The sequence below is a fragment of the Coregonus clupeaformis genome, chromosome 12 (genome assembly GCF_020615455.1).
Source record: "Coregonus clupeaformis isolate EN_2021a chromosome 12, ASM2061545v1, whole genome shotgun sequence".
Taxonomy (NCBI): Eukaryota; Metazoa; Chordata; class Actinopteri; order Salmoniformes; family Salmonidae; genus Coregonus; species Coregonus clupeaformis.
In genome coordinates, this window is record NC_059203.1 from 1,724,856 (window position 1) to 1,737,914 (window position 13,059).

The window sequence follows — 13,059 nt, forward strand, 5'->3', positions numbered from 1 at the left end:
GATCGGGATCAAGTCCGGGATCTGGCTGGGCCACTCAAGGACATTGAGAGACTTGTCCCGAAGCCACTCCTGCGTTGTCTTGTCTGTGTGCTTAGGGTCGTTGTCCTGTTGGAAGGTGAACCTTCGCCCCAGTCTGAGGTCCTGAGCGCTCTGGAGCAGGTTTTCATCAAGGACCTCTCTGTACTTTTCTCCGTTCATCTTTCTCTCGATCCTGACTAGTATCCCAGTCCCTGCCATTGAAAAACATCCCCACTGCATGATGCTGCCACCACCATGCTTCACTGTAGGGAAGCTATTCGCCAGATGTGACGCTTGGCATTCAGGCCAAAGAGTTCAATCTTGGTTTCATTAGCACAGAGAATCTTGTTTCTCATGGGCTGAGAGTCCTTTAGATGCCTTTTGGCAAACTCCAAGCGGGCTGTCATGTGCCTTTTACTGTGGAGTGGCTTCCGCCTGGCCACTCTACCATAAAGGCCTAATTGGTGGAGTGCTGTTTTACAGGAGGGGGTCGCAGTTCCGGAGTGACCCACTAGGTGTCATCCTCCGACAACCTTAGGCAACTCCTCACTCACTGTCGGGACTAATCATCATCCTATTGGTGTCACCTGTGTCTATCGGTTCACCTGTGTATTTATGCCCTCACTTCCCTGTTTTCCCTTGATCAGTTTTCTATGCTAGTTTCTCTATGTCCAGCAGTACTACTCAGTGTCTAATCGGAGATCTATGTACAGGTACATGAGAAGTGTTCTCCCTGTTTCGTTATTTGTTTCAGTCTTCGGTAGTATTTAGTATTTTGGGTGTCAGCCGGTTTTTGGAGACTTATTTGGTCCGCCTTTCTTTCATTGTGATAAGTCCATTATTTTGTATTTTGGCTTCGGGACCTCCAGTAAAGATCCTTGTTTCACCATCTCTGCCTACTGCCTACTGTACAGTGGGGAAAAAAAGTATTTAGTCAGCCACCAATTGTGCAAGTTCTCCCACTTAAAAAGATGAGAGAGGCCTGTCATTTTCATCATAGGTACACGTCAACTATGACAGATAAATTGAGAAAAAAAAATCCAGAAAATCACATTGTAGGATTTTTAATGAATTTATTTGCAAATTATGGTGGAAAATAAGTATTTGGTCACCTACAAACAAGCAAGATTTCTGGCTCTCACAGACCTGTAACTTCTTCTTTAAGAGGCTCCTCTGTCCTCCACTCGTTACCTGTATTAATGGCACCTGTTTGAACTTGTTATCAGTATAAAAGACACCTGTCCACAACCTCAAACAGTCACACTCCAAACTCCACTATGGTCAAGACCAAAGAGCTGTCAAAGGACACCAGAAACAAAATTGTAGACCTGCACCAGGCTGGGAAGACTGAATCTGCAATAGGTAAGCAGCTTGGTTTGAAGAAATCAACTGTGGGAGCAATTATTAGGAAATGGAAGACATACAAGACCACTGATAATCTCCCTCGATCTGGGGCTCCACGCAAGATCTCACCCCGTGGGGTCAAAATGATCACAAGAACGGTGAGCAAAAATCCCAGAACCACACGGGGGGACCTAGTGAATGACCTGCAGAGAGCTGGGACCAAAGTAACAAAGCCTACCATCAATAACACACTACACCGCCAGGGACTCAAATCCTGCAGTGCGAGACATGTCCCCCTACTTAAGCCAGTACATGTCCAGGCCCGTCTGAAGTTTGCTAGAGTGCATTTGGATGATCCAGAAGAGGATTGGGAGAATGTCATATGGTCAGATGAAACCAAAATAGAACTTTTTGGTAAAAACTCAACTCATCGTGTTTGGAGGACAAAGAATGCTGAGTTGCATCCAAAGAACACCATACCTACTGTGAAGCATGGGGGTGGAAACTTCATGCTTTGGGGCTGTTTTTCTGCAAAGGGACCAGGACGACTGATCCGTGTAAAGGAAAGAATGAATGGGGCAATGTATCGTGAGATTTTGAGTGAAAACCTCCTTCCATCAGCAAGGGCATTGAAGATGAAACGTGGCTGGGTCTTTCAGCATGACAATGATCCCAAACACAATGCCCGGGCAACGAAGGAGTGGCTTCGTAAGAAGCATAGCCAGTCTCCAGATCTCAACCCCATAGAAAATCTTTGGAGGGAGTTGAAAGTCTGTGTTACCCAGCGACAGCCCCAAAACATCACTGCTCTAGAGGAGATCTGCATGGAGGAATGGGCCAAAATACCAGCAACAGTGTGTGAAAACCTTGTGAAGACTTACAGAAAACGTTTGACCTGTGTCATTGCCAACAAAGGGTATATAACAAAGTATTGAGAAACTTTTGTTATTGACCAAATACTTATTTTCCACCATAATTTGCAAATAAATTCATAAAAAATCCTACAATGTGATTTTCTGGAATTTTTTTCCTCATTTTGTCTGTCATAGTTGACGTGTACCTATGATTAAAATTACAGGCCTCTCTCATCTTTTTAAGTGGGAGAACTTGCACAATTGGTGGCTGACTAAGTACATTTTTCCCCCACTGTATATCCTGCACCGCACCTGGGTCACACCTCACCCCAACCCTTACAGAAAACTAAGCCAATATGGACCCAGGGAGGCAGCACAGTATCTGAGCGCATTGGCAACACAGGGAGCTATGCTGAACCAACACGACCGCAGCCTGCAGCAGATCACCGAGAATCTCCACCAGCTGACGATCGCCGTGCAGAGCCGGGTGGACACCCGACCAGCCCCGGCAGCCGGTGGAGCGGAAGCCACGGCAGCTGCGTCTCCAGTCTTGCCTGCGACATCACGTCAACCCCGCCTACCACCTCCGGAGAGGTATGACGGATGTCCAGAGGGCTGCAGGAAATTCCTCACCCAGTGTTCCCTGTTATTCAGCCTACAACCCTCCTCCTTCCCGACGAAGCAGGGCCGGGTGGCCTACATCATCACTCTGTTGACGGGTCGGGCCCTTTCCTGGGCTACCGCGGAGTGGGAGAGCCAAACTCCGGCATGCTCCGACTCCTACCAATTCACCCAGGAGCTACGCAAAGTGTTCGACACCTCTCGGGTGATGTCGGGGCAAGAGGCCGGGAGGCGGCTCACGGCCTGTTGGCAGGGTGACCATTCGATGGCGGACTACTCCGTGGAGTTCCGGACCTGGGCTCGAGAGGCAGGATGGGAGGAGGCCGCCCTGGTCGTCCTTTACGCCCAGGGGCTATCGGAGGGGATGAAGGACAAACTCTCCTTCAGGGAGCTGCCTGAGAGACTGGACGGCCTCGTCGAACTCTCGGTGCGGGTAGACAATCGGCGTCGTGAGAGGGTGCATGAGAGAGGGATGACGCAAGGCACGCCTCCACATCCCCCTATCAACCCGGAGGCTTTCCGCCGATTCAGGGAGGAGACGCCTCAGGAGGAGGCTATGCAGCTGGGGGCGGCGCGCTTGTCCAGGATGGAGAGGCAGAGGCTTGTACTGCGGCCAGGCAGGTCACCACTGCGACTCATGCCCGGAGAAGCCGGGAAACGGGAGGGCTCGCTAGTATCGGTAGGGGTGCTAGCGAGCCGGAACCGAAACCCCAAAGACTCCTGGACTTTTCTCCGCGTCAGGGTTCAGTGGGCCGGCGCTACGCGTCGGGCGCATGCACTGGTGGATTCTGGGGCAACAGGAAACCTGATGGACGTGGGGCTGGCCCAAGGGTGGCGTTTTCCGTTACTCTCCCTCTCCGAGCCGGTTCCGGTCATGGGCCTGGACGGCCGGCCATTGCGGTCGGGCTTCATCACCCGGCGCACTTTCCCCGTGCGTGTCCGGGTGGCGGGGGGGCTATGGGAGGATATCCAGTTTTTCATTGTGGACTCTCCGGAGTGTTCCCTCGTCCTCGGGCACCCCTGGCTGGTCGCCCACAAACCCCGGATAGTCTGGTCCACGGGGCGGCTCATCCTGGAGGGAGGCTCCGCCCCCATCCTGTTCCGGTCTCCACCGACCACTCATCAGCCCAAACCACCGTCCCAGACGACCTACCAGTCCTCACCTCTTCCCCAGGTCCCGCACTCCAAACCGCCTACCGTCCTAGCGGCAGTTGCCACCGGGAGGACGGCGGCTATAGACTCCGTCACTGGCCCAGACCTGGCAGGCATTCCCCGGGAGTATTGGGATCTGGGGGAGGCCTTACGACTGTGCTATCGATCTCCTGCCGGGCGCCATGCCCACATGAGGGCGATTGTTTTCCTTGTCCCGGCCGGAGACACTGGCCATGAGGGAGTATATTGACGAGGCACTCGTCGAGGGTCACATCCATCCCTCTACCTCACCCACGGGCGTGGGCTTCTTCTTCATGGGGAAATAGGACGGTGGGCAGCGGACGTGCATTGATTACCAGGCGCTCAATGACATCAGGGTTAAGAACTGCTACCCACTCCCCCTGATGACGATGGAATTCGAGTCGCTGCAGGGAGCCCGGGTCTTCACCAAGCTGGACTTACGTAATGCCTACAACCTGGTGAGGATTCGGGAGGGGGACAAGTGGAAGATGGCTTTTAACACACCCAGTGGGCATTACGGGTACCAAGTCATGCCGTTCGGTCTAGCCAACGCGCCTGCGATGTTCCAGGCATTGGTCAATGACGTGCTCCGGGACCTCCTCGACTACAGCATCTTCGTGTATTTGGATAACATCCTAATATTTTCGAAGGACATGAGTGAACACCAGCAGCACGTTCGGCAGGTCCTCATACGCCTTCTCCGTCACCAGCTCTACATCAAGGCGGAGAAGTGTGTGTTCCTCACAGAGACAGTCTCCTTCCTGGGGCTCATCGTCACCCAGGGGGACCTACGGATGGACCCAGCCAAGGTCAGTGCGGTACTGGATTGGCCCCAGCCCTAATCCCTCAAGCAACTACAAAAGTTTTTTGATTTGCTAACTTTTATAGGCGATATATTTGCAATGTTAGCTCCCTAGCCGCTCCCCTGACAGCCCTCCTTCGTCTGGACCCCGGAATCGGGGAACGCATTTGATGCGCTTAAGTGCCGCTTTACATTGGCCCCGGTCCTCGGGCATCCTGATCCGTCCCTGCCGTTCATTGTGGAGGTGGATGCTTCAGACGTTGCGGTGGGAGCAATCCTGTCCCAGCGGTACCTCACGGACGGTAAGACTCACCCCTGCGTGTTTTTCTCCCATCGGCTGTCCCCGGTGGAGCAGAATTACGACGTGGGGAACCGTGAGCTGCTAGCAGTCAAGTTTGCGCTAGGGAGTGGAGGCATTGGCTTGAGGGGGCCGCCCATCCATTCGTCGTATGGACTGACCACAAGAACTTAGCCTACATTCAGGGGGCCAAGAGGCTAAACTCGCGCCAGACCAGGTGGGCGTTGTTCTTCACCAGGTTCCGGTTCACCATCTCATACCATCCGGGGTTGAAGAACACCAAGCCTGACGCGCTGTCCCGGCAGTTCGTCCCCGTGGACCTGGTGGAGAGGGACGACCCCATTGTACCCAATGCCCTGATTGTCTCCGTGCTGCTGTGCTGTTGTGCTGCCGTGCTGCTGTGCTGTTTGCTGCTACTTGGCTACCTGCCAAACTATTCACGTTTTACTTTTAATAAACGTTTAATCAATCTCTGTGTTCAACAAATTTACCAACTTTTTAGTTTTGTCCTCACTCATCTTTTTTCGTTAAACTTTTTCACCCCGGACGTTTTATCCCGAGACAGAAGAGTCATTTTCCTGTGCGTTTTTGCTGCCAACTTTACTTTATTTTCCTTTTTTCCATCGCAACTTTTTTCCCTCATTCAACTTTTTCACTCCGGACGCTTTATCTGGACATGGTTCGTCAACATCTTCAACAGCCGAAGCTAAGTAGTAACATTAACATGATGTCTTCTAATTGCAGTCGCTTTACTCATAATATACAGGAGAACGAACAGCGTCTGTGCCACCAGTAAGTACAGATAGTAACGTTAGTATAAATCCCCCCGCACAGTCCCCGCAGCCGGACAACTTTCTCATGGCTTCTGGAGGGAAATACTGTTGGAATGATCAACCGGTGTCGCTCATTCAGCCGACAGAAACTTTCAACCGGTTTTCCCCATTATGTAGCGAGTCGGAGTCTGAGTCTGAGTCTTCTCTTGTCTCTACTCCTCCCGTTACGGGGTCTGAGACGCCGAAGGCTCCCACCATTAGCTCTGACAAATTGAAAACCCTAGTCATTGGCGACTCCATTACCCGCAGTATTAGACTTAAAACGAATCACCCAGCGATCATACACTGTTTACCAGGGGGCAGGGCTACCGACGTTAAGGCTAATCTAAAGATGGTGCTGGCTAAAGCTAAAACTGGCGAGTGTAGAGAGTATAGAGATATTGTTATCCACGTCGGCACCAACGATGTTAGGATGAAACAGTCAGAGGTCACCAAGTGCAACATAGCTTCAGCGTGTAAATTAGCTAGAAAGATGTGTCGGCATCAAGTAATTGTCTCTGGCCCCCTCCCAGTTAGGGGGAGTGACGAGCTCTACAGCAGAGTCTCAGCACTCAATCGCTGGTTGAAAACTGTTTTCTGCCCCTCCCAAAAGATAGAATTTGTAGATAATTGGCCCTCTTTCTGGGACTCACCCACAAACAGGACCAAGCCTGACCTGCTGATGAGGGACGGACTCCATCCTAGCTGGAGGGGTGCTCTCATCTTATCTACCAACATAGATAGGGCTCTAACTCCTCTAGCCCCACAGTGAAATAGGGTGCAGGCCAGGCAGCAGGCTGTTAGCCAACCTGCCAGCTTAGTGGAGTCTGCCAATAGCACAGTCAGTGTAGTCAGCTCAGCCATACCCATTGAGACTGTGTCTGTGCCTCGACCTAGGTTGGGCAAAACTAAACATGGCGGTGTTCACCTTAGCAATCTTATTAGGATAAAGACCTCCTCCATTCCTGCCATTATCGAAAGAGATCGTGATACCTCACATCTCAAAATAGGGTTACTTAATGTTAGATCCCTCACTTCAAAGGCATTCATAGTCAATGAACTAATCACTGATCATAATCTTGATGTGATTGGCCTGACTGAAACATGGCTTAAGCCTGATGAATTTGCTGTGTTAAATGAGGCCTCACCTCCTGGTTACACTAGTGACCATATTCCCGTGCATCCCGCAAAGGCGGAGGTGTTGCTAACATTTACGATAGCAAATTTCAATTTACAAAAAAAATATGGCGTTTTCGTCTTTTGAGCTTCTAGTCATGAAATCTATGCAGCCTACTCAATCACTTTTTATAGCTACTGTTTACAGGCCTCCTGGGCCATATACAGCGTTCCTCTCTGAGTTTCCTGAATTCCTATCAGACCTTGTAGTCATAGCAGATCATATTCTAATTTTTGGTGATTTTAATATTCACATGGAGAAGTCCACAGACCCACTCCAAAAAGTATTTCGGAGCCATCATCGACTCAGTGGGTTTTGTCCAACATGTCTCTGGACCTACTCACTGCCACAGTCATACTCTGGACCTAGTTTTGTCCCATGGAATAAATGTTGTAGATCTTAATGTTTTTCCACAAAATCCTGGACTATCGGACCACCATTTTATTACGTTTGCAATCGCAACAAATAATCTGCTCAGACCCCAACCAAGGAGCATCAAAAGTCGTGCTATAAATTCTCAGACAACACAAAATTTCCTTGATGCCCTTCCAGACTCCTTCTGCCTACCCAAGGACGTCAGAGGACAAAAATCAGTTAACCACTTAACTGAGGAACTCAATTTAACCTTGCGCAATACCCTAGATGCAGTTGCACCCCTAAAAACGAAAAACATTTGTCATAAGAAACTAGCTCCCTGGTATACAGAAAATACCCGAGCTTTGAAGCAAGCTTCCAGGAAATTGGAACGGAAATGGCGCCACACCAAACTGGAAGTCTTCCGACTAGCTTGGAAAGACAGTACCGTGCAGTACCGAAGAGCCCTCACTGCTGCTCGATCATCCTACTTTTCCAACTTAATCGAGGAAAATAAGAACAATCCAAAATTTCTTTTTGATACTGTTGCAAAGCTAACTAAAAAGCAGCATTCCCCAAGAGAGGATGGCTTTCACTTCAGCAGTAATAAATTCATGAACTTCTTTGAGGAAAAGATCATGACCATTAGAAAGCAAATTACGGACTCCTCTTTGAATCTGCGTATTCCTCCAGGGCTTAGCTGTCCTGGATCTGCACAGCTCTGCGAGGGCCTGGGATCGGGAGAGACACTTAAGTGTTTTAGTACTATATCTCTTGACACAATGATGAAAATAATCATGGCCTCTAAACCTTCAAGCTGCATACTGGATCCTATTCCTACTAAACTGCTGAAGGAGCTGCTTCCTGTGCTTGGCCCTCCTATGTTGAACATAATAAACAGCTCTCTATCCACCGGATGTGTACCAAACTCACTAAAAGTGGCAGTGATAAAGCCTCTCTTGAAAAAGCCAAACCTTGACCCGGAAAATATAAAAAACTATCGGCCTATATCGAATCTTCCATTCCTCTCAAAAATTTTAGAAAAAAGCTGTTGCGCAGCAACTCACTGCCTTTCTGAAGACAAACAATGTATACGAAATGCTTCAGTCTGGTTTTAGACCCCATCATAGCACTGAGACTGCACTTGTGAAGGTGGTAAATGACCTTTTAATGGCGTCAGACCGAGGCTCTGCATCTGTCCTCGTGCTACTAGACCTTAGTGCTGCCTTTGACACTATCGATCACCACATTATTTTGGAGAGACTGGAAACCCAAATTGGTCTACACGGACAAGTTCTGGCCTGGTTTAGATCTTACCTGTCGGAAAGATATCAGTTTGTCTCTGTGAATGGTCTGTCCTCCGACAAATCAACTGTACATTTCGGTGTTCCTCAAGGTTCCGTTTTAGGACCACTATTGTTTTCACTATATATTTTACCTCTTGGGGATGTTATTCGAAAACATAATGTTAACTTTCACTGCTATGCGGATGACACACAGCTGTACATTTCAATGAAACATGGTGAAGCCCCCAAAAATTGCCCTCGCTAGAAGCCTGTGTTTCAGACATAAGGAAGTGGATGGCTGAAAACTTTCTACTTTTAAACTCGGACAAAACAGAGATGCTTGTTCTAGGTCCCAAGAAACAAAGAGATCTTCTGTTAAATCTGACAATTCATCTTGATGGTTCTAAAGTCGTCTCAAATAAAACTGTGAAGGACCTCGGCGTTACTCTTGACCCTGATCTCTCTTTTGACGAACATATCAAGACTGTTTCAAGGACAGCTTTTTTCCATCTACGTAACATTGCAAAAATCAGAAATTTTCTGTCCAAAAATGATGCAGAAAAATTAATCCATGCATTTGTTACTTCTAGGTTAGACTACTGCAATGCTCTACTTTCCGGCTACCCGGATAAAGCACTAAATAAACTTCAGTTAGTGCTAAATACGGCTGCTAGAATCCTGACTAGAACCAAGAAATTTGATCATATTACTCCAGTGCTAGCTTCCCTACACTGGCTTCCTGTTAAGGCAAGGGCTGATTTCAAGGTTTTACTGTTAACCTATAAAGCGTTACATGGGCTTGCTCCTACCTATCTTTCCGAGTTGGTCCTGCCGTACATACCAATACGTACGCTACGGTCACAAGACGCAGGCCTCCTAATTGTCCCTAGAATTTCTAAGCAAACAGCGGGAGGCAGGGCTTTCTCCTATAGATCTCCATTTTTATGGAACAGTTTGCCTACCCATGTGAGAGACGCAGACTCGGTCTCAACCTTTAAGTCTTTACTGAAGACTTCTCTTCAGTAGGTCATATGATTGAGTGTAGTCTGGCCCAGGAGTGTGAAGGTGAACGGAAAGGCTCTGGAGCAACGAACAGCCCTTGCTGTCTCTGCCAGGCCGGTTCCCCTCTCTCCACTGGGGTTCTCTGCCTCTAACCCTGTTACAGGGGCTGAGTCACTGGCTTGCTGGTGCTCTTTCATGCCGTCCCTAGGAGGGGTGCGTCACTTGAGTGGGTTGAGTTACTGACGTGATCTTCCTGTCTGGGTTGGCGCCCCCCTTGGTTTGTGCTGTGGTGGAGACCTCTGTGGGCTATACTCGGCCTTGTCTCAGGATTGTAAGTTGGTGGTTGAGGATATCCCTCTGGTGGTGCGGGGGCTGTGCTTTGGCAGAGTGGGTGGGGTTATATCCTTCCTGTTTGGCCCTGTCCGGGGGTTTCTTCGGATGGGGCCACAGTGTCTCCGGACCGCTCCTGTCTCAGCCTCCAGTATTTATGCTGCAGTAGTTTATGTGTCGGGGGGCTGGGGTTAGTTGGTTATACCTGGAGTACTTCTCCTGTCTTATCCAGTGTCCTGTGTGAATTTAAGTATGCTCTCTCTAATTCTCTCGTTCTCTCTTTCTCTCTGAGAACCTGAGCCCTAGGACCATACGTCAGGACTACCGGGCATGCTGACACCTTGCTGTCCCCAGTCCGCCTGGCCTTGCTGCTATTCCAGTTTCAACTGTTCTGCCTGCGGTTACGAAACCCCTACCTGTCCCAGACCTGCTGTTTTCAACTCTTAATGATCGGCTATGAAAAGCCAACTGAGAGACCTGAGCCCTAGGACCATACGTCGGGACTACCGGCCGTGGTGACTCCTTGCTGTCCCCAGTCCGCCTGGCCTTGCTGCTATTCCAGTTTCAACTGTTCTGCCTGCGGTTATGGAACCCCTACCTGTCCCAGACCTGCTGTTTTCAACTCTTAATGATCGGCTATGAAAAGCCAACTGAGATTTATTCCTGATTATTATTTGACCATGCTTGTCACTTATGAACATTTTTGAACATCTTGGCATGGTTCTGTTATAATCTCCACCCGGCACAGCCAGAAGAGGACTGGCCACCCCTCATAGCCTGGTTCCTCTCTAGGTTTCTTCCTAGGTTTTGGCCTTTCTAGGGAGTTTTTCCTAGCCACCGTGCTTCTACACCTGCATTACTAGCTGTTTGGGGTTTTAGGCTGGGTTTCTGTACAGCACTTCGAGATATTAGCTGATGTAAGAAGGGCTATATAAAATAAAATTGATTGATTGATTGATTGATTGCTGCCCCAGCTCATGGGGAATTGATAGGCTGGTCAGAGCAGCACTACTGCGGGAGCCCGATTCGGGCGGAGGTCCATCGGGGGTAAAGCCATAACACATACATTTTTCCATCAGCAGGCTATGATCGGGTGTCCTGTTTCGCCAAGTCTTCTTTAACGGAGTCAATCTTTGTGTTGACCTCGGTGGCGAAGGGTGGCTATTTATGCGGATAGGTCAGTGGATAGTGACCCCACCTTAGCCAGCACAGTCTGTTCAGACTTACTGATAGCCGCCATTATCTTGGCTAAGTTAGGGGTCAGAGTCCATGTCAGTGTCCGGTGAGCCCGAGGTTTTAGCAGAGGCCTGCTCTTTTGTGACTCGTGGCCCTTGTGTTTCGACATTTTACAATGAAAAGGCCAAAAATGTCAGGAAGAAATTGCCAAATTACTGAATTGGGTTTAATTCCTGATTAAATGTTACAAAATTAACGTGGTAGGGGAGGTGTTGGTGAAGTATTAATAGTAAATTGTTCGCCCTAGTCAGGAGCACCGAGAATACGCGTCTTCACATGTTTCTGCTCACCAGCGCGCCCCTCTGAGCACATTCTGACCTTAAACTTAAGCATGGGGAAACTCCAGTGAAAATATCATGACTGGGTGTGTTCATACCACATTAAAAGGTAATAAATTTTTACTATTAAATGACATGTCTTTACTATCAGGGCCATAAAACAATGTTATGGCGCAAGCCCATGGAAAGTTAGAGACTCCCCGCCCTCGAATGTCATGGTATAATTTTCATTCTGACGATTGACCTTTTTGCTTTCAGTGACGGAATGCGGGCTTAAAAGCTGCAAAGACTTCAAAAGGCAAAATGTGGATTTGCCACTGCTGTTGAACCGTTTCTGTTACAAACACCAATCCAAAGTTCAAACGTGCAGACTCACTCAACATAGATTGCTTCAACAAAGCTTTTCGCTCCCATTCATAAACTATAAAGCTTGTTGTATCCCCATTCATTTCAATGGTGGAATGCAGGATTCAACATTCCAAACTGAAATCCCTGCCACAGAACTTTCAGAATGTTCAAACTAAAACATTTATAGAGCTTAAAAACACATTCTGTAGTACTCACTCTAGCCAACTATACTAACCAACTTCTGTATAACCCGCTATAATAACTCCACACCTACAAACCACCCGAAAATAACTCACTATAACTAACCCATAGCCTATGACAACCATGTTACTACAATTACTACTACTACCATTACTACTGCTGTGACTACCATTACCACTAGCTCTGGTCCAGGGTGTAGCTAGTCCATAGCTAGCTCTGGTCCGCACTAGCTCTGGTAAGCACTGACTAGCTCTGGTCCAGGACATAGCTAGTAACTAGCTAGCTCTGGTCGGTACTAGCTCTGGTAAGCACTGTCTAGCTCTGGTCCAGGACATAGCTAGTAACTAGCTAGCTCTGGTCGGTACTAGCTCTGGTAAGCACTGTCTAGCTCTGGTCCAGGACATAGCTAGTAGCTAGCTAGCTCTGGTCGGTACTAGCTCTGGTAAGCACTGTCTAGCTCTGGTCCAGAACATAGCTAGTAACTAGCTAGCTCTGGTCGGTACTAGCTCTGGTAAGCACTGTCTAGCTCTGGTCCAGGACATAGCTAGTAACTAGCTAGCTCTGGTCGGTACTAGCTCTGGTAAGCACTGTCTAGCTCTGGTCCAGGACATAGCTAGTAACTAGCTAGCTCTGGTCGGTACTAGCTCTGGTAAGCACTGTCTAGCTCTGGTCCAGGACATAGCTAGTAACTAGCTAGCTCTGGTCGGTACTAGCTCTGGTAAGCACTGTCTAGCTCTGGTCCAGGACATAGCTAGTAACTAGCTAGCTCTGGTCGGTACTAGCTCTGGTAAGCACTGTCTAGCTCTGGTCCAGGACATAGCTAGTAACTAGCTAGCTCTGGTCGGTACTAGCTCTGGTAAGCACTGTCTAGCTCTGGTCCAGGACATAGCTAGTAACTAGCTAGCTCTGGTCGGTACTAGCTCTG